The sequence below is a fragment of the Pseudophryne corroboree genome, chromosome 2 (genome assembly GCF_028390025.1).
Source record: "Pseudophryne corroboree isolate aPseCor3 chromosome 2, aPseCor3.hap2, whole genome shotgun sequence".
Taxonomy (NCBI): Eukaryota; Metazoa; Chordata; class Amphibia; order Anura; family Myobatrachidae; genus Pseudophryne; species Pseudophryne corroboree.
In genome coordinates this window covers 989,756,651-989,779,422 of record NC_086445.1, presented here as the reverse complement: position 1 = coordinate 989,779,422, position 22,772 = coordinate 989,756,651, and the positions used below count along the sequence as shown (strand labels likewise).

The window sequence follows — 22,772 nt, the reverse complement described above, 5'->3', positions numbered from 1 at the left end:
TGTGTGTGCATTAAATATGGGCAAATTCCAGCACGTCCCATGTTTTGCACATACCTTGAATTTGGTGGTGCAGATTTTTTTTAAAAACGACAGGGGCGTGCAAGAGATGCTGTCGGTGGCCAGAAGAATTGCGGGACACTTTCGGCGTACAGGCACCACGTACAGAAGACTGGAGCACCACCAAAAACTACTGAACCTGCCCTGCCATCATCTGAAGCAAGAAGTGGTAACGAGGTGGAATTCAACCCTCTATATGCTTCAGAGGTTGGAGGAGCAGCAAAAGGCCATTCAAGCCTATACAATTGAGCACGATATAGGAGGTGGAATGCACCTGTCTCAAGTGCAGTGGAGAATGATTTCAACGTTGTGCAAGGTTCTGATGCCCTTTGAACTTGCCACACGTGAAGTCAGTTCAGACACTGCCAGCCTGAGTCAGGTCATTCCCCTCATCAGGCTTTTGCAGAAGAAGCTGGAGACATTGAAGGAGGAGCTAACACGGAGCGATTCCGCTAGGCATGTGGGACTTGTGGATGGAGCCCTTAATTCGCTTAACAAGGATTCACGGGTGGTCAATCTGTTGAAATCAGAGCACTACATTTTGGCCACCGTGCTCGATCCTAGATTTAAAACCTACCTTGGATCTCTCTTTCCGGCAGACACAAGTCTGCTGGGGTTGAAAGACCTGCTGGTGAGAAAATTGTCAAGTCAAGCGGAACGCGACCTGTCAACATCTCCTCCTTCACATTCTCCCGCAACTGGGGGTGCGAGGAAAAGGCTCAGAATTCCGAGCCCACCCGCTGGCGGTGATGCAGGGCAGTCTGGAGCGACTGCTGATGCTGACATCTGGTCCGGACTGAAGGACCTGACAACGATTACGGACATGTCGTCTACTGTCACTGCATATGATTCTCTCAACATTGAAAGAATGGTGGAGGATTATATGAGTGACCGCATCCAAGTAGGCACGTCACACAGTCCGTACTTATACTGGCAGGAAAAAGAGGCAATTTGGAGGCCCTTGCACAAACTGGCTTTATTCTACCTAAGTTGCCCTCCCACAAGTGTGTACTCCGAAAGAGTGTTTAGTGCCGCCGCGCACCTTGTCAGCAATCGGCGTACGAGGTTACATCCAGAAAATGTGGAGAAGATGATGTTCATTAAAATGAATTATAATCAATTCCTCCGCGGAGACATTGACCAGCAGCAATTGCCTCCACAAAGTACACAGGGAGCTGAGATGGTGGATTCCAGTGGGGACGAATTGATAATCTGTGAGGAGGGGGATGTACACGGTGATATATCGGAGGATTATGATGAGGTGGACATCTTGCCTCTGTAGAGCCAGTTTGTGCAAGGAGAGATTAATTGCTTCTTTTTTGGGGGGGGTCCAAACCAACCCGTCATATCAGTCACAGTCGTGTGGCAGACCCTGTCACTGAAATGATGGGTTGGTTAAAGTGTGCATGTCCTGTTTATACAACATAAGGGTGGGTGGGAGGGCCCAAGGACAATTCCATCTTGCACCTCTGTTTTCTTTTCTTTTTCTTTGCGTCATGTGCTGTTTGGGGAGGGTTTTTTGGAAGGGCCATCCTGCGTGACACTGCAGTGCCACTCCTAGATGGGCCCGGTGTTTGTGTCGGCCACTAGGGTCGCTTATCTTACTCACACAGTCAGCTACCTTATTGCGCCTCTTTTTTTCTTTGCGTCATGTGCTGTTTGGGGAGGTTTTTTTGGAAGGGCCATCCTGCGTGACACTGCAGTGCCACTCCTAGATGGGCCCGGTGTTTGTGTCGGCCACTAGGGTCGCTTATCTTACTCACACAGTCAGCTACCTCATTGCGCCTCTTTTTTTCTTTGCGTCATGTGCTGTTTGGGGAGGGTTTTTTGGAAGGGACATCCTGCGTGACACTGCAGTGCCACTCCTAGATGGGCCCGGTGTTTGTGTCGGCCACTAGGGTCGCTTATCTTACTCACACAGTCAGCTACCTCATTGCGCCTCTTTTTTTCTTTGCGTCATGTGCTGTTTGGGGAGGGTTTTTTGGAAGGGCCATCCTGCGTGACACTGCAGTGCCACTCCTAGATGGGCCCGGTGTTTGTGTCGGCCACTAGGGTCGCTTATCTTACTCACACAGTCAGCTACCTCATTGCGCCTCTTTTTTTCTTTGCGTCATGTGCTGTTTGGGGAGGGTTTTTTGGAAGGGACATCCTGCGTGACACTGCAGTGCCACTCCTAGATGGGCCCGGTGTTTGTGTCGGCCACTAGGGTCGCTTATCTTACTCACACAGTCAGCTACCTCATTGCGCCTCTTTTTTTCTTTGCGTCATGTGCTGTTTGGGGAGGGTTTTTTGGAAGGGCCATCCTGCGTGACACTGCAGTGCCACTCCTAGATGGGCCCGGTGTTTGTGTCGGCCACTAGGGTCGCTTATCTTACTCACACAGTCAGCTACCTCATTGCGCCTCTTTTTTCTTTGCGTCATGTGCTGTTTGGGGAGGGTTTTTTGGAAGGGACATCCTGCGTGACACTGCAGTGCCACTCCTAGATGGGCCCGGTGTTTGTGTCGGCCACTAGGGTCGCTTATCTTACTCACACAGTCAGCTACCTCATTGCGCCTCTTTTTTTCTTTGCGTCATGTGCTGTTTGGGGAGGGTTTTTTGGAAGGGACATCCTGCGTGACACTGCAGTGCCACTCCTAGATGGGCCCGGTGTTTGTGTCAGCCACTAGGGTCGCTTATCTTACTCACACAGTCAGCTACCTCATTGCGCCTCTTTTTTTCTTTGCGTCATGTGCTGTTTGGGGAGGGTTTTTTGGAAGGGCCATCCTGCGTGACACTGCAGTGCCACTCCTAGATGGGCCCGGTGTTTGTGTCGGCCACTAGGGTCGCTTATCTTACTCACACAGTCAGCTACCTCATTGCGCCTCTTTTTTTCTTTGCGTCTTGTGCTGTTTGGGGAGGGTTTTTTGGAAGGGACATCCTGCGTGACACTGCAGTGCCACTCCTAGATGGGCCCGGTGTTTGTGTCGGCCACTAGGGTCGCTTATCTTACTCACACAGTCAGCTACCTCATTGCGCCTCTTTTTTTCTTTGCGTCATGTGCTGTTTGGGGAGGGTTTTTTGGAAGGGCCATCCTGCGTGACACTGCAGTGCCACTCCTAGATGGGCCCGGTGTTTGTGTCGGCCACTAGGGTCGCTTATCTTACTCACACAGTCAGCTACCTCATTGCGCCTCTTTTTTTCTTTGCGTCATGTGCTGTTTGGGGAGGGTTTTTTGGAAGGGACATCCTGCGTGACACTGCAGTGCCACTCCTAGATGGGCCCGGTGTTTGTGTCGGCCACTAGGGTCGCTTATCTTACTCACACAGCGACCTCGGTGCAAATTTTAGGACTAAAAATAATATTGTGAGGTGTGAGGTATTCAGAATAGACTGAAAATGAGTGTAAATTATGGTTTTTGAGGTTAATAATACTTTGGGATCAAAATGACCCCCAAATTCTATGATTTAAGCTGTTTTTTAGGGTTTTTTGAAAAAAACACCCGAATCCAAAACACACCCGAATCCGACAAAAAAAATTCGGTGAGGTTTTGCCAAAACGCGGTCGAACCCAAAACACGGCCGCGGAACCGAACCCAAAACCAAAACACAAAACCCGAAAAATTTCCGGCGCTCATCTCTAGTTTATACTGCTGCACCTGTGTATAATGCCCAGATGTACCCTTTGGCTCATGTATTGCATTTAAATCTGGCTCTGGGGTTAGCCAGTGCCTCCTGAGCCATTTAGCTCACTGCACGTCCCTGACCCTCCCATAGCCTAACCCCATTCCCCATAGTGCCTAATCCTCCCTTCCTGCATCCTACCCCTACCTAGTACCTAACCCTAATCTCCCCTCCCATAATCTAACCCTCCCCCCAGTGCCTAATCCTCCCTTCCTGCATACTAATCCTCTCCTATTGCCTAACCCTAATCCACCCTCCCATAGCCTAACCTTATTCCTCCCCCTAGTGCCTAATCCTCCCTTCATTCAGCCTAACCCCCCCCCCCCCCACACCTAGTGCCTAACCATAATCTCCCTTCCCATAGCCTAACCCTATTCCTCCCCCTTAATGTCTAACCTTCCCTTCCTGCATCCTATTCCTCCCCTATTGTCTAACCCTAACCCTTCTGCATTTTAACCCTCCCCCTAGTGCCTAACCCTCCTTTCCAACAGTTTAGCCCTAACCCCCCACCTATTGCCTAACCCTACCCCTCCCTTCCAGGAGCCTAACCCTCTCCCTAGTGCCTAACCCTAATCTCCTCTCTGATAGTCTAACCCTATACCTCTCCCTAATGCCTAACCCTCCCCTAGTGCCTCACTCTAGTCTCCCATCCCACAGTTTAACCCTAACCCACCCCCTAATGTCTAAACCTTATTTTACCTCACAAAGATTCTTATCAAATTTTGGAGGGAGACAAAATACCAACTAATCAGCTACTTACTGTTATTTTATAGGCTGCGTTTGAAAAATGACAGGAGCTGATTGGTTAGTACTGTAGGGGAGATGTACTAAGCAATGTAGAGTGTTAAACTGGAGAGAGATAAATTACCAGCCAATGAGCTTCTAACTGCCATGTTACAAGCTGTGTTTGAAAAATGACAACAGCTGATTGGTTGGTAGTTTATCCCTCTCCACTTTATCACTCTACAGGGTTTAATACATCTGCCCCATAACTCCTCTCTATGGGGGGTATCCAATTACCTGCAGTCAATGAATGTATCGCTGGGGGCTATCCTGTTACCCCTGATGCGGTGGGCTCCTTCCCCCTGATGCAGGCACTTTTCACCTATTGTGCTTCTCCTACTCCTCAGGCACCCGAAGCATAATCCGCGATAAACAGGCTGCCGGAGCCCCGATCCCATGTGTTTTTGCGCAATTGCTGGTCCGTTTTCGGACAATGAAAACAGGCTGTAATAGGATAACACGATAATGACCATCGGTCATTAATCGCGATAATATCCGGCCATTTTCACCCGCCAAATAATATGGATGGGCTCTAATTGGATACCCCCTTATTTTTGATAACTCTCTCCCTAATTCCCTCTTTCTTTAAACTGATATATTACAGTATGGCTGTATTCTCCTCCCGGCTTGTTTAATAAACCTGTAATTCCGCTAAGAAGTCTGGTACAGCACAGTGTTTATCTCCTAGATAAGTGATGATAGTATTGGGGTCAGGGTTAGAGAGCCGGGGGGACCAAAGGCGCTAAATCTAATTAATTTAACATTCCAGAAACCCAGATATGAAGGGCTCACGGGAAGTGAGCGGCTGTACAATACATTTACGTGTTGTATAGAAGGAAGCCTGCGTGAAGATGAATGGGAAGCAGTGTTAGACTGTGAGAAATATGAGGTCGTCACTCCTTGAGTATAGTTATTGGAATAGTGAGAGAGGGAGCGTGCTCCAGATAATTAGCATTTTCATAAGACAATTTGTAATAATTAGTAAGTGACTGATAATAGCCGGGGCTGTGGCTGCTATTGTTACTATCTTATGCAGAACACATTAATCCTCTTCCCAGTGTGTTTTCTCTTATGTACACAGTTTTCAATTAAATACATTACGCATTCATACTGTATATTTCCTTTACCTCATATACGTGGTTTAGCTGCCGTTTGTGTACAGTACTGTATGATCTCACATTCTCAATTGAGCCTTTCAAAATAATTCAGGGTAAATTTCGATAAATCGGAGCCAACAAATTTTGACAGTGCAATCCCTAGCAATCGCTGAAAAATGTCAGGCAAAGGGACGGGTTTTGCTTTTTAAATGATTGTCCCTTTAAAACAATGGGCAGACTCGCTCCGTCCGGAGGGCGCTGCACCGTGGCAAGATCCGCTACTGTGCCCCCCGATGCTGTGCCCCCTGCTGTGACCCCCGCCGCTGTGCCCCCCGCTCTGAAGGGAACCAGACGCTACACGTCTAGTTTCCCTTCGTGGAGGGGACCTTTGCTCTGCGGTGCACGATGACGTCATCACGCACCGCACAGCAGTGTGGCACAGACGCTAGTGGTCATAATTGACCTCTAGGGTCTATGCTGATCCGAGGAGAGGAGCGGCGCCGGCGGCTGTCTGCAGTGGTCTGAAATCAGGAATGGGGATAGTAAGTATACTTTTTTTTTTTTTAATTCTCTTCCAGCGGCGCTACAGGGGGCATAAATGGTGGCGTAACTGACAACGACCCCGTGTGAAGCCACGCCCCTATAGTTTTGCCCGGGGCGCAACAAGAGCAAGAACCAGCCCTGGTCAGAGATAGTGCAGAGTTTACAGATATGGTTTATGCATGCCACAGGGAGCCGATGCAGCGGATTTTCCTACTTAAGGGGGGTATACATGGGAGAGATGTGTGCTGAGCAAACCGCTCAGCACACATCTCTCCTGCCACTCAGCAGTAGTGGATCTTGAAACGGACAAGCAGGACTTTTGCCCGCGGCGCCACCTTCCGGAGGACGCCAGCGCCATCCGGAGGGCGCCTGCAATGGCAAGATCCGCTACTGCTGTGCCCCCCGCTGCCCGCTGTGTCCCGCTGTGAAGGGAACTAGACGCATAGCGTCTAGTTCCCTTCGTGGAGAGGACCTTTGCAGTACGGTGCACGGTGACGTCATCGCGCACCGCACAGCATTTCAGCTGCGCTACTCTACTGTACAGGGGGCGTAACTGACCACGCCCCCTGTATGAAGCCACGCCCGTATATGAAGCTGCACCCGAGGCGCAAAAAGGGCTAGAACCGGCCCTGCCGCTCAGCACAGCGCAATGTGTGCTGAGCGTTGCGGGGGGAGGACGGGGGCTGCTCATTTCACCCAGCGGGTAAAGTGAGCGACCTGCTAGATTGGCCTGCATGCAGGCTCAATCTAGCACCGGTGATAGCGATGTGCGGGGCTGCGCATCGCTATCGCTGCAGGGGGTACACACGAGTGATCTGTGCTTAAAATCTAAGCAATCTAGTCAGATTGCTTAGATTTTAGGCATGGATCTCTCCGTGAGTGCCCCCTTAAGTCTGCTGTGTGTGTGTCTGGGGATCTGAGTGCTCAATCATAGCACCAGACAGAGAATCTGGTAAGTGGCTTACCATGATCATTGGGCTTGCATATGTCTGACGTACTGCATCACATAAACTGCACTTTGTTTGGGGCAGACTACAGCTTGTCATATGCTAGTTACAGTATGCATACTTCATGGACTGGCGACAATTGATCTCAAACATTTGGAAACCCCCCTTCAGAAATCCTGCATTTGCCCCTGCACATAATCATTCACATACCCTCCAACATTTTACACATAAAAATCTGTACAAATTCGAAAAGAGGGCGTGTCCATGGGTAAAAGGGGAGTGGCCATGCCCCTTTTCCTATACTTTCAATGGAAGTTTGGAGAGCCAAAAAGGGACTAGTTAAGTATACTTACCATCCCCCAATATCCCACTAACCCTAACACTACCCGGAGCCTGGCCCTAACTCCCCCCCCCCCCCCAGCCTAACCCTATCCCCCCCTCCCGCAGCCTAAACCTAACCCCCCTTCACCACAGCTTATCCCTAACCCTCCCTTCCCTGCAGCCTAAACTTACCCCCCCCCCCCCCCGGCCTCCGACGAGCTAACTCTAACAATGGACCACATATTTATGATCGTGATGCCGGGTGTCGGGATTCCGGCGTCAGCATTTTGACGGATGTCGAAGTTCCGGCGTCAACATTCTGACTGCATGTTGGGATTCCAGCACAGGGATTCCGACTGCCGGCAACCCGACACCCGGCATCCTGACTGCATCCTATTTTCACAGTGTTGTGGATCTGCGGGTCAGGGGATGCAACACTGTTCGTAGTGCCCCAAAAGCTGCAGCATAGTAACATAGTAACATAGTATCTAAGGTTGAAAAGAGACGATTTGTCCATCAAGTTCAACCTATTTGTGGTCTCCTATGCAGGATAATTTTGGTCTAAATTTTGTCTGATGCTGATGTCAGCCGTTGTGTTTTATTCCTCTTTTCAAAGTAACTATAGTGCGCGACTACGCACCATAACCCTGTATATCCTTATCCATTAGGAATTTATCTAACCCATTCTTAAAGGTGTTGACTGAGTCCGACATTACAACTCCCTCAGGCAGGGAATTCCAAACATGTATTTTCATTACTGTGAAAATACCTTTACGCCGCATTGTGCGGAATCTCCTCTCCTCAAACCTAAGCGAGTGACCACGTGTCCTCTGTGCTGATCTTACCAAAAACAGGTCCCGCGCAAGCCCTGTGTATTGTCCCCTTATATATTTGTAGATGTTGATCATGTCCCCTCTTAGTCTCCTCTTTTCCAGTGAAAACATGCCTAGCCTTGCAAGCCTTCCCTCATATTCCAGGGTCTCCATGCCCTTAATTAGTTTGGTCGCCCACCTCTGAACCTTTTCTAGCTCCAGAATATCCTTTTTGTAGTATGGTGCCCAAAATTGAACACAGTAATCAAGATGTGGCCTCACTAGTGATTTATATAATGGGAGTATAACACACTCGTCCCTTGCATCAATTCCCCATTTTATGCATGCTAATATCTTATTAGCCTTCTTTGCTGCAGTCCTACTTTGGGTACTACTGCTTAGTTTGTTATCTATGTGAACACCTAAGTCCTTTTCCAGTACAGAATCCCCTAATGTTACCCCATCTAGTATGTAGGTGTAATTTTTGTTCTTGTTACCACAGTGCATTACCTTACACTTGTCTGTATTAAAGCGCATTCTCCATTTGGCTGCCAATGCTTCTAATTTAACTAAGTCGTTCTGAAGAGACTCGGCATCCTCCTCTGTATTTATAGCCTTACACAATTTGGTATCATCTGCAAAAATTGACACCATGCTCTCTAGACCTTCTGTTAGGTCGTTAATGAAAATGTTGAACAATAGTGGTCCTAATACTGAGCCTTGCGGCACACCACTTAGCACTTCAGTCCAAGTTGAAAATGATCCATTAACCACAACGCGCTGCTCCCTGTTATCTAACCAGTTTTTGACCCAAGTGCATATTGTGCTTCCTAGCCCTGATTCTTGTAGCTTATAGATAAGTCGCATGTGTGGTACAGTACATTACATGAGGAAATGTTACTGAAGCAAATTGAACGAGCAGCAGGAGTAGGAGACAGATCTATTTACTAAGCCTTGGATGGAGATAAAGTCGCTGGAGATAAAGTACCAGCTAATCGGCTCCTTACTGCCATGCCACAGGCTGTGTTTGAAAAATGACAGTTAGGAGCTGATTGGCTGGTACTTTATCTCCAGCGACTTTACCTCCACCCAAGGCTTAGTAAATAGATCTGTGTCCTACTCCTGCTGCTCGTTCAATTTGCATCAGTAACATTTCCTCATGATTGACATGTTGCTGACATTTGGGGGCTGTGACAGGGAGCCCCTGTTTATTGTGTGTGCCGAAGCCAGTGGCTGCATCCTTGCAGCTTCACTGACTCCAATGCATGATTGGGCGGGACAGCCTGAGTAACCTGAGTGTCACTCCGATGTCTGATGGTCACGCAATTGATGGAAACAGCGGGTCACGGAACCCGGGAGTGGGCACCTTTTTCCTTTAGATGCCGCATAATTTCGCACAGCTGCTGAGTACAAAGATCCAGCGTATGGCTATAGCGTCCACCTCCAAAGTAGCCCGTGAGTGTACGTGGGAGGTGGCAATGGTGCAGTGGCCCGTATCACAGTGGATCTTGAAGCCTGAAGAAGCTTCCCTTTGCATACTTGCTCACATGCCTATAAGGGCACAAGCAGGGGCCCTGCTACCTTGTCCTTTTCAGATGGCTTTGAAACCTTCAAAGAGATATCATTAGTCTTTTTATTCCTTTTATCGTCTAATAAAATCTACTCAAAATGGCTTAAAATGTGTTGTTGTTAGATAGGAATAGCAAGAAAGTGCACTAAAAGCTTTATGTTTGTCTGTATGTTGTGACTATAAACAATCAGAGGTTGTTTTGGCATTAATCCACCTTTCCAAAATTGAAAAAAGCAATATTCTACACATAGGTGGTCATTCCGAGTTGATCGCAGCCAGCAACTTTTTGCTGCTGCTGCTGCAATCAACTAGTCCACGCCTATGGGGGAGTGTATTTTTGCACTAGCGATCGCAGCCCTGCTAAGCTAAAAGAAATTCAAGCACAAGTAGACTAGCCCTGGACATACTTACCCTGTGCGACGATCCCTGCGATGCTGGAGCCGGCTCTGACGTCAGACATCCGCCCTCCGTTCTTCTGGACACGCCTGCGTTTTACTTACCACTCCCCGAAAACGGCTGGAAATGATGCGGTGATGCCCAGGTCTGCCTTCTTCCTGTCCATCTTCTTTGCGGTCCGCTCTGCGACCGCTTCCTTCTCAAGACACGACGTAACCCGGCAACCCCTGTCGCGCATGCGCATTCCGCACCCGTTCGCACCACAGCGATAAACTGCTGCGTGAGAACGGGTTGGAATGACCCCCAAAGGCGCTCATTCAGCTTGGATGGCTATTGAGACTGAAATTGCAATTGTCTCAAAACTGCTACTGCGAAAAATCGCATGTGAAGAGCCACCCAGAAATGTTAAATGACGCCCACTGATACAATCACAACTGTACGTATGCAGTTGCAGAGGTGCGATCCATACACGGGAACCTAGTACCATTGAATGTTGCGGTTGACCCATGCCTACTCAGAATAATGTAGATGCAGTCACACCAGCGCCATGTTTTTAATCACAAGCAATCGCAGCTGACGTCAGATACACGCCCTGAAAACGGCAATGACACTCCTGCGTTTTTCCAACCACTCCCCACAAACGTCATGTAAACAGCCACGAAAGGTCACTTGCTGTCAATCACTATGCAATCGCATTTTGCTGAGGCTGTGGTGATCGCAATGCATCTTTCGTGCCTGCACAGTGCATTCGCAGCACATGCGCAGTCTTCAGATAATCAGCTGATTTGCATTTTTGCAATCTAGCAATCCAAGCTAAATAAGGGCCATAGTACTGTATTTCATATTACATGTACTGTAGGTGTCAGCAGTGCTGCATAGATGGGGTGTTACTAATTACACTTGCCTGGGCTAGTTGGAGGGTCCTGGCAGGGGGCTCGAGTCTGCACCCTTCCTTCTTACCTGTCAGACAGATGTGGCCTCTATTCCCAGCCCAGCAGTGGGTCCACAGAGGCTGTTGCTGCTGAATGCAGCAGTCTCCTTTGACTGCTAGACCACGCCCGCTGCATTACCGTGGCCCAGAGAGGCTGCTTACAGCCCTGGGTGCCGATAGAGGAGTTGAAGGTGTAAATACCAAATTGCTTTCTAACAAATATTTAAAATGCCCTCTCTAATATATATTGTAAATGCCTGCACCTCTTATTACCATGTGCCATGAATGTGCACTATACATAGCAAAACACTGCATCCCATAATAGAAAACAATACACCCACACATTATCTGAGTTCCAAAGCTCATTGATGTATATATTTGTTATTAAAAGGATATGGATTCAATATGTTACAATGTACAGTATACCTATAGTTACATGGTTACAACTAGTGATGAGCGGATTCGGTTTTACTCGGTTTTACTCGGTTCTCAAAACAGAATCTTATTGGCTATCCAAAACACGTGACATCAGTGAGTCAATAAGATTCGGTTTTGAGAACCGAGTAAAACCGAGTAAAACCGAATCCGCTCATCACTAGTTACAACTCATACAGTAAGCAGTTAATACATACAGTTACATACAGTTACAGGCCAGCGATACAATTACCATATCTTTCTCTTAATATATCCGTCCCTCCATATCACTCTCTCTCTCTCTCTCTGTAAAATCATGCAGGCACTCCATCATCGTCTGTGACAAAACAGCAACTGAGAACTGTGTGTCTCTGCAATGTGTTATCTAGTTTTGGGGGAGGGAACTTTCTCATTCATGATGAGTCACTAGTTTATTTGTATGCTAAACAGGTTCAGCCTTGAAGACATCAAAAGGGGCTGGCCTGGGCTTCCTGTCCACTGTCCTAATGAGTGATTTTAGCTTTCATACATTTAATCATAACTATTTGTTGCAGTGTCCTACAACTTAATAACAAGTATCAAATGAATCTACACATTAATATGCTTGATTTAATACCATGTATGACAGGTGTATATGTCTTCGTTCCAATAATACACATACATGACATTACTCCTTTATAAAATTTTAAATCATTATGATGTCTGGCGCTTGGTATTATTATAATTATGTAGTGTATGAAATAAGTGTCGAATCCATCTCTGTGGCATGTCCGTGTAAATGCGTATGTTACCATATATTGCTGTGCTCGCTGCGCGTATTTGCAAGTATAGCGACATATGTGTGTAGAGTTTGTATGTTCTTTCTATGTAATATTTTTGACTTCGACAAAGGCAATGACATATTTATAATGAACCCAGGTCCCTGGGTCCAGCGAGGCCCAAACACCGCACATCCTGCACCCATTTCTTGATTGCTTACTCCTCCGGAATCCCGCATCAGCGACAGTACTGCACAAGTTACCGGGAATATGGCCGCCTCGCCATTTCACCGGAGACCTGTGCATGTGCATTAGACTCTGGCACAGCCCTAGGGTCTCTAAGTGACCCTAGTTCTGACAGAGTCACTTTGCTGCTGACTAGAGAGTAAGGGGCTCAGAAAGGGGACTGCACACGGGCGCCCACCTCTCCTAATACGCCCCTGGTTGAAGGACTGCACCCCTTCCTTCCCTGCACTTCAGATTTATTGTATATGTAAATCCTATCTGCAGCAGCGGAGTGGGTCTCATACTGCCCATTCGTGACCATGAGAACATTTTTGAATAAGAAGTTTTCCAGTTAAACTCTCATTTTCCAAGTTCAGAAAAAGTTCCAGTGTCCAAGTGATATAAAATCCTGGAAGATTTAGTGAGAGCGCTGGCTCTGCAGAACAGACTAGATGAGGTGATACACTTTATTTCCAGTTGTAAAGATCATATTGAGATCTTAGCACTAGAAATATAGCATGCGGGAGACGCTGCAGAGATCAGGCAGAACTCCTGCAGTATGGGAGAATGAAATACTAGGCATCGTCTCGTTTTAATTGTACACTTTTTACCATTCTTAACTGTTTTTATAGCTTTTCAAACAGTAAAATCTTTTGCTTTACACATGATTTTAAAAAGACTCTTTCTCGCTTTTAAAGACATATCTGCCTCACAATACTGACGCTGGGATCCCGAATGCTGAATAACCCGCCGGTCGGCATTCTGACCAACCGAGACTATTCGCACTGCGTGGCGAGCGCAGTGAGCCCGCAAGGGGCTTTGTTGAACTCGCCCACCCCGCCGGCCATCTAACAGCTGGAATGCCGGTCACCTGAACCCAACCTGGCTGAGTCATGTGACCCCATTGCACCAGGGAAGCCGGGTAAGGAACCCAAGGACTGTGCTGGGGACTTATTCCTTATACACAGGATGGCTAGCTGACATACAGCTGAGATTGGAACACAGAACATTAATTGGGAGCCAGGAAAGGTCAAAATGCTAAAATACTGGAGCCACCATCACTGCTGTACCCCAATGACCAGGGTTTAATTTCATTGTTTTTTTTGCACCCTGTGCTTAGAGTTTTGGGGTTGCATTAATCATTCTGTTCCTGTCTGCATTATGAGCTCCTGCCCCACCACCCTGTTGTAATGCATACAGTACTTGCCGGTATTTTAAGGTGACCCTCGGGAAGGTCATGGATGGTGAAGTCCACGAGGGAGGTATGGTGCCACAAATGAAGTCACTGCCATCCTGTAGGTCACTGGCACACTTTATAGCAGCTGCAGCCTTGATAAAGAGATTCATTGCAAGTCATGTCATCAAGCCCATTGACCAAAAAGTGCATTTAAAAAGCAGTCAAAGCCAGGAGAAAGGTCTAAAGACTTGGGAGAGCAGGAGAGCTCTACGACATGTGTGAGTCTCCCACAGGGGCGGATTAGAATGTAAAATCAGATCAGAAAATTTCTGGGAGCAGTCTCAAATAGGGAAGGCCATCGGTGTGTTCGTCATTTATGGATGCCATCGATGGCAAAATTGTGAGTGGCAATCAATGGTCACCAGCTATGCTATGAGTGACCATCGATGGCTTCACCCATCGATTGTCATCCCTGTTATTACAGTGAAGGACCCGCGGGCCAATCAAAGCCTGAGGGCGGGGCTTCATGGGTGTCAGGGGCAGAGCTATGCTCCATGTCCCGGCACCTTGCAAAAAAAATAATTAAATAATATTTGTTTATGCTAAGCCATCAATGGGGAGTAACTAGCTGGTTCTCTCCCATCGATGGAAAAACCATTTGGTCGATGACCATCCCTAGTCTCAAATGGGGGTAGGATCTGTGAAGGGGGCGGGGTCTTATATATACACATGCACACATATGAATATATTACTTCTCCTAGTTGTTACGTATATCACAATTACAAATATGCAATACAGCTTAGTAAATGCATGCGCTGTATACTTTCCTCCTTAAGTAATTTTAATCCCACCGTGAGAATCACTACTGGGGAAAGAATGAAATAATAACAGATCACATTATCACTTCCATTTTCAGATCTATTTTAATAATCTGAATTTTTCTAAATTAATGCAATTTACCAAAGAAAGTGCGACGCAAGGGTTTAAGTAAAAGATGGTTACTGGCCGTTCTCTTCCACATCTGGAAACATGCGACGTTATAACCACTGAGATATATGTACATTTTGGCAGCTGCCTATAAACTCATCCAATCACATAAAACTGTCTGACAGGGAGAGGATAACGCTTTACATTCCCAATATCACTTGATTGTGCCTCTCATCCATCATCCAGTCATCATCTAGGTCTATTACTCAATGGCAGAGTGTAATGTCTGTTATTGATTATTTATAAATCCCTAGCATTCTCTCTAGTGCACTTGTGGGGATAATAAATACACCAATATTATGTATAGATGAAGACAGATACAGAAGGTGACGCTGGGGCGTGTCTGATGGAGTTTATCATGTCACCTATTTATTGTCACATTAGCCATTGTTTAGTACAGTGCTGTGATTCCTTTGTTTGCCTTACCTGTGTGTTTTTTATGCTTTGCAGATAAAAGTGAGAGTGTCAGTAGGATCTCAGTATACTGATTGCTGTTAATCCAGATTTATCAGCCATGTGCTGAGAGCCATCTACTGGGTGTAGCAGGTGGGTAACTGACACTTCTTTTCCAGTCCGCTAACCGGCAGCTGGGCAGCAGGAGGCGCAATTCCTCTGTTTGGATCTGCATTGTGTCATCACTGTCCCAGGGGTTTCTGCAGGCTTGTGCTGGCCCACAGGGGTACAGGGGAAACCACCAGTGGGCCCCACTGCTGGGGGCCCACCTCCTGCTCTAAAGATCAGGTTCCAGACTGTGCACTTGAATTATACATATGTTACAGTACCTTATACTGGACTATGGTGTATTTTCTACAGTGCATTGCTGTTATTAATCTGGTACATTATCATGCATGCAGCAGCTGAATTGACTGTATATATCTATGAAGGGGCCCAGACATTGCACTCTCTGATGGTTTGACGGTTAGTCAAACCAATGAGGTGCTGCTTGGCCTCACCCCTAACATGGGCCCCTACTACTGCATTTGCCCCGGTGGGCCCTACATGCCCCAGTCCGACACTCGGTTTCTGTATGCATTGGAACTGTAGCGGGTGGATTTGAATAGAATACAGAGAACTGCATTATGTACCCAGGTTTATGTGTGCAGGGTCGTAGAGAGCCATGCTGGGTCCCGATACTGCATGAGGGTGTGGCCCCAAAGGGGGTGTGTCCATGCCCCCTAAAATAAATGACATAAAAAAATATTGTGGTCCCACAGGCTTCACGGGGTGGGGGGCATTTACTGCTTCCTACCTTGCTCCAGGAAGCGACCCTTCCCCTCCATGGCCGGTGATCTTTGGGAAGATGGCAAATGTGCACTAGAAAGCAAAGACTCTCCAGAGTCAGAGTCTAAGACTGTAGAGCAATTTAAATACTCTTGGGGGCTGCTCATTTCACCCAGCGGTGAAATGAGAGATCTCACTAGATTTGGCATGCATGCATGCCAAATCTAGAGCCAGCGATAGCGACACGTGGGACCGCGCATTGCTGTCGCCGGCACCCTAGACACAGAGAGATCCATGCAGAATTTAAGGGGAGAAGTGAGCCAGTGGAGAAGTTGCCCCATCAACCAATCATCAGCTCTGTATCATTTTGTAGTATGCAAATTATAGATGTTACTTCAGTGCTGATTGGTTGCCATGGGCACCTTCTCCACTGGCTCACTTCTCCGCTCTTATCACTGCTTAGTAAATGTCCCCCTATATGAGCCAAGTGGTTCTTATCTGCCGTCAAATTAATGTTTCAAATGAGCGGTGCATCTTCCCGAAGATGTAATTGGGAAAAAGGCGCCAGCTGTTGGGGAGGGACCCGGCTCCTGGATGAAGGTAAGTATACTCTGAGGGGTGGACCCAGGCCTCCTTCTGGCCCCCCACCGGGCCCCTCCTCCAGCAAGCCCAGCCCCCCCCCCCCCCCCCCACTTTTGGCACCAGTGTGGCCACATCCCACCTGTTTGAAATCATTTAATTGGACAACATACTATATACTATACAGGATAAGTTTGCTAACTGTACATCAGAAAAGAGTGCACACATATCAACATCATTTATATTAAATGCTATTAGCTTATTAAGAGCAGATTCCCTGCAAGCCATGTACTTATGATATCCTGGTTAATTCTGTGTATTTGTACAGTACTGTATATACATTTCCATATAGATGAAAGCACCAAAATAGAGTACATTCCATACAGGTTATAGCAAAGTGTCTGCTAATAGCACAACATTCCAAGTATTGTGAATGATTTCTCATTCCGTCTTCATGACCAGCTGATGCACAAAACTTCCAGAGACTCTGTATGATATAAATGCTGATTTCATTGCCTGAAATTAATCCTCTGCGCTGTACATTATAGCGTAGTAAATGCACATAATTATAATGCTTAAACCAACCCCATTAACTCAGCATGGGAATAATGACAATGATCTAGTTTGCAGAACTGTCTCCAGACAGAGGAATCACAACAAATTGCACATTTCCCAGGTAGTGTGATCATCTGAAAGCAGGGCTGATGAAAGGGAGTCACAAGTCAGGACCATTAGTCTCCGAGTGGGCAGCGGAGTCCTCACAGACCTGTCTGCAATCAGGCTGAAGATAACTAGCTCATCACATACCCAGCTGCCATATACAGTGTGTAATGGGAATCTGAATGCATTAGAAATCAATTGCTAATTCAGAGATTAAGACTTGAGTACTGCAAGAAGATAGGGAAGCGCCATCACACGGGTCAAGTCTAATGTCATTACTAGTGCTTCTTTGTCTTTCCACAGGGTTAGAAAATTACCCCTTGAATATTACTGTCAGTTTTCTTCTCCTGAGAGGTAATAATTGAAAATGAAATCAGATAAAATACAAAAGGAAAAAGAAGCAAAATGTAAATAACCACTGCACACCTACACGATTGTGCCTGCTTGTAAATGGAGAGACAGGATGGGGAATAAAGGGGCATCTTTCATAGGCCACAAGGAGGTCAGGGTAAGGATGCCAATTGACCATCGATGATTCAAAATCATTGATGGTTTATTGCCGATGTAGAATACTTATGCCATCGATGGACCCAGATGGTTTTCCTCCATCTATGGTAAGGCATAGCCAATTTTTTTTTTACGCTGTGCCGGGACATGGAGCATAGCTCCGCCTCCCGACACCCGTGAAACCCCGCCCCATCTTCTGATCAGTGAGAGAACAGGGATGACCATCAATTGTGGAAACCATCGACAGTCATCCACTGCATAGTTGGCAACCATCGATGGTTACTTGGAGGCTAGGTCACTTTAATTTTTTTTATTTAATTTATAATTTTAAAAATGAACAGAGAAAATGAAAATAACAGCACGTAGTAATGGAGAAAATCAGCACAGTGGAAATAACAGTAAATAAAACATTTATAGCAGTGATTTTCAACCTTTTTAAATTCGTGGCACACTAAACGAAATGTTTAAATTGCCAAGGCACACCATCAGTTTTTTTGGCCCCGCAGTAATAAAACACATTGGCCCCGCAGTAATAAAACAGATTTATATTAATGCCACACACCTGCCCCCATAGTAATTATACACACATGCCCCATTCTAATTCCACACACCTGCCCCCCCATAGTCAAGCCACACACATGCCTCCATTGTAATTCCTTACACCTGTCCCACCCATAGTGATTATACATACCTGCCCCCCATTGTCATTCCACACACCTGCCCCCCACCATAGTAATTTCTCGCACATTAATGTTATATATATATATATATATATATATATATATATTTCTAACCTTAACTCTTTCCCTCTCAGTGGGGAGAAGTGAGGAGCCCTGGGACGAAAAGGCAGCATGGAGGAGGAGCAGCAGAGAGTGTGTGTGCACTGCAGGCGGGGAGAACGCGACGTGCGGGCTGGCTGATGCGGAAGTGCAGCGCTGACCGGAGAGCATAGGTACATCTGCCTGGCGGCTGCGGCGGTTCTGTGTGTGGGCGACGGCACCGGGTCTGTGTGCAGGCGGCGCCGCCGGGTCTGTGTGCAGACGGCGGGTAGCAGTGGCGGCACACCTTTTGAAAAAGGCTGATTTACAGGATGCAGATCTAAGCAGTATGTGTAGAGTACTGTACATTTATATCTATTATTACTAGTGTTTGCCCATGGCTTTGCTCGCATGTTTGTCTATTATTGCTCAGCAGAACTAATTAAACAAAGACAGTAGTGCCATCTAATATGGTGATGTATATTCTATATTGAACATATTGATCACAAAATTTCTTTGAAAACAATATTTGCAGTTTTTTCTTTCAGGGATTAGCACAAACAGATGCTTGGAGCTTGTGAGCAAGCCAAGTAAAGCTGTCCATGGGAGAAGCAGCTGGTCCTGGGATCTATGCCTGCAGCCCTGAGCGTTTTGTCCCTGTGACTTGTTTATCATCATAGTGAAGCAGACCCTTACAGGAAACTGCAGGAGCTTGAACTGAAAAGGAAAAGTATTGTGTATAAGAGGTATAGGTGGTATAAACACAGTCTCACCTGCACCACATCCCATAAGAATCTCTGCCTCAATTAGGTTCCTCTGCAGAGTAGTCACTTTAAGTTGGGTTCCGTTGCATAACTTGGGTGGAGTCAAGTTCCACAGAAGCACGATTGGAACACTAACTTTCAGTGCAATGCTGTGTGCTGGAAGTCCAGCTGCACTAAGTCATACGTCCCAACTGTCCCGTTTTTGGTGGGACAGTCCCGTTTTTCACAGATTGTCCCGCTGTCCCACACGCAGGCTGCTGTGTCCCGCGGTGGGGGGGGAGGGCATTTGGGAGACTCTCTCTTGCATCAGCATCTATTTTCTGGCAGAGAGTGACCGGTAGCATGGCCAGCAGCTCACAGAGTGCCATTCATGCCCCCATAGTAATAAAAACGAGGATGTGGCTCGCGATTGCGGCATTTGCCACAAGGCCATGCCCCCTTACAGCGAGGCCAAGCCCCCTAATTTCGGGAGTGCACATCCGGCGCGCAAAGATGTCCCTTTTCAAGCAGTCATAAAGTTGGGAGGTATGACTACGTTCAGAAATTCCAAGCATATCGTAATTTTGGACTTGAGGAGCCTGCACCCTGCACACGTGGGTGTCAAGCGTCTGGTTTTACTTGATTGCTCCTCTCCCTGATGTCACATCGAGATCTAACACAACTCAGTTTCTTCCTAGGCCACTAAGATATACAATAGTAAAAAACGCCATCCAAATTCATCCAGTAGTTTTTGCTTGATGCAGGAACGTACAGACAGAAACAGTCCCTAGAAGTATAGTTCTCTTTCTCTGCACCTTGTTATCTATAGTTTTATTATAATGTATAGATAACAAGGTACAGAGAAAGAGAAACAAAGAAAAAATAGAGAGGAGAAAACCAAATAAAGAGGGAAAGGGGGAAGGGGGGAGTTGGCCGAAAATATAACACTAGAGATGAAGAGGAACAAAGAAAGAGAGAGAAAAACAAAGTGATGGTTCAGAACAAGAGGTCAGATACAATAAGCCACATGTGGAATGGTGGCTGGAAAATGGTCTAGCATAGGCATACACCAAGGGCCCCACACCCAGATGAATTGTGGTAACCTGTAGTGGAGGTAGGTTGGGATTTTCTCCATTGCATCCAAGTGCCACATTCTATTGAAAATTATAGAGAGAGGGGGAGGGCAGGGTTTCACTAAAGGTAAGCCACAAGACATTTGTCCTTGCATATGTCCAAGGGTCAAAGGGAAGACCCAACAGAAAGGACCAAGGGGGATTTAATACAGCACTCAAAAGTGTTTTGCCTGCAAGTCTCCAAGAGAAATGTAGCCAGCATCCCCCAACACATCCACCACAACCCTGATACCTCTAGAGAACCAGGAGAGGGATAAGCCAGAGGAAATTCTGTGTTATCCCATAACAGAGTAAGAGAAGATAGTTTGCAAGATAGTTTGTAATACTTTGCACAGAGTTCCCAAATGGAACAGGTAAAGCGAACAGCTGGAGGGGAGAAGCCAGAGGGGGCAGAAATACATAGAAGTAAAGACAAGGTAGCCACTTTACAAGTTGACATTACAATGCAATGTGGGCGACTTACAGAAGCAGACCATAAAACAGCTTGACTAAAGTGGGTAGCGAAATAATACAACCAAATACCCGGTATTCCACAACCACCATTTGTGGTAGCCCTATGTAATTTGGCAAAGCTAGTTCTAGGCATTTTAAACTGTTCAAACCAGGTATGAATCTGGGCAAGGACAGAATCTGGAACTCATACAGGGAAAGTCTGAAGCAGGCAGTAGAGACTTGGCAGGATATTGGACCACAATGCATCTGAACCATGAAATGATATGACCACGCCATTGAAATAGAACTGCTTTAATAGTAGGGAGCACCGCAGAGTAAATTTCTTTATAAAGTGAGTCATAATGACGGGTAAGAAAAACACATACTGTACACAACAATTATTTTTATTTTTTTATAACTTTTTATTAGGCAGATCACGAAAATATACATCATACAGATAGCAAAAACATTTGAACATCAAAATGAAGGCCGTAAAGGTGATCCAATTTTGCGAGGAGGAGAGTGAGCAGAATGTTACTTCTCAAAGCCACTAACAAAAGGAGATGAAAGAGAATCATTGCACAGAGCTGGGAGACTTGCTTTATACCCCTGGCTGGATGGTTATTGGCCATGGCAATCAGCTGATGGCAGAGTGGCTCTGGATTGGATCCACACTTGTCAGCTGACCTGGACTGTCATGGCTGCACAAAGTCCTGGGCTTGGAGGGAAACTCCAGTGTTGTGGGACCACATGGAGGCAATAATGGCCGCAGGCTCTGAGAGCACAGGGAGCTGTATCTGGTGACCACTGGAGTCAGAGAGGCATGCAGTATAATGAAAGCATGGACAATCCTCAATGACTGCTGTGTAGGCACAACATGGGGAGACTTGCTGAATTCAGTATTCACACAGAAGGTTAATCAACACAGGTGCAGCTCGTTAGCAACTCTTACCCTCCAGACAGAGAACTCAGCACTCAGGGAACTCATGGTACTGGTGAGCTGTTTATCCCAGTGAGCAGAAAACACACAGGATCCAGGACAGGTGGCAGAGGTAATTCACTAAACGATATGAATTTAGACATGATTGTGACACGACAGTGCTTTGTTGTTCATTCCCTGTATGCAGCCTGCAATCCTGCTCCTGGTTATTCTAGTCTTCAGAGCTATCTCCATCCATAGCACCGCCTAGCTCCAACAGCTATCTTAAGTAGCTGTACCGCTGCTGTTATCGGTTCAGCCCGTTGTTCCCAGGTAGCTGTCCTGCTGTGTATCTTTGCTCATCAGTCAATCCCGGTGTTCTGCCCTGCTCATCGGTCAATCCTGGTGTTTAGCTGAGTATCTCTGCTCATTGATCAATCCCGGTATTCTGCCCTGCTCATCGGTCAATCCCAATGCTCGGCTGTGTCCTGCTCTGATCATCGCTAATGGTCTACTGAGTAGCTGGCCTGCATTCTCCCAGTACTCAGCTATCCTGCATAGCTGGCCGGCATTCTCCCAGCTCATCGCTAATGGTCTACTGAGTTGCTGGCCTGCAATCTCCCAGTACTCAGCTATCATGCATAGCTGGCCTGCATTCACCCGGCTCATCGCTAATGGTCTACTGAGTAGCTGGCCTGCATTCTCCCAGTACTCTGGTATACTGCATAGCTGGCCTGCATTCTCCCAGCTAATCGCTGACGGTCTGTGCAAGGTAACTCCATGTAACCGAGTAGCTGGCCTGCGTTTTCCCAGCTCTCTGGTATTCTGCATTCTCCCAGCTACTTGCTTTCATTTATAGTCTCTCATCTGTTGGTAACAATACAGTTTATACCTATTGTTCCGTTTATTGTGCATGATTAAATATCATATAAAACCTGATACATTCCATGTTGGTAATTCAAGCCAGGGCCCCGTACTTCTTCTCAGTCCGGGTCCACAACTAGACCAACCTGTAACAAATCGAAAGTGAATAAAGGATAGGTAGAACAGTTGTAGAAAAGAGAGAAATGTAAAGAAATTGCGTAGAGGTTGCAGCAGTAAAACCAGTTCAGGTAATCAGCTACGAAATGAGGATGGGGCAT

The 22,772-nt window shown here is 46.6% G+C and overlaps 1 long non-coding RNA gene across 2 annotated transcripts in view; it reads left to right on the top strand.

Moving 5' to 3' along the window:
- Positions 1 to 22,569, top strand: part of LOC135050191 (uncharacterized) — a 69,630-nt gene extending 47,061 nt beyond the window's left edge. Inside the window, exons 2-4 of one of the 2 annotated variants that reach the window (XR_010241568.1) lie at positions 15,129 to 15,224; positions 18,460 to 18,597; positions 18,952 to 22,569. This is a non-coding gene — a long non-coding RNA (uncharacterized LOC135050191). Of the gene's footprint in view, positions 1 to 15,128; positions 15,225 to 18,459; positions 18,873 to 18,951 lie in introns of those variants that run through there. The other variant, XR_010241567.1, reaches the window with a different exon arrangement.
- Positions 22,570 to 22,772: the final 203 nt, after the last annotated feature.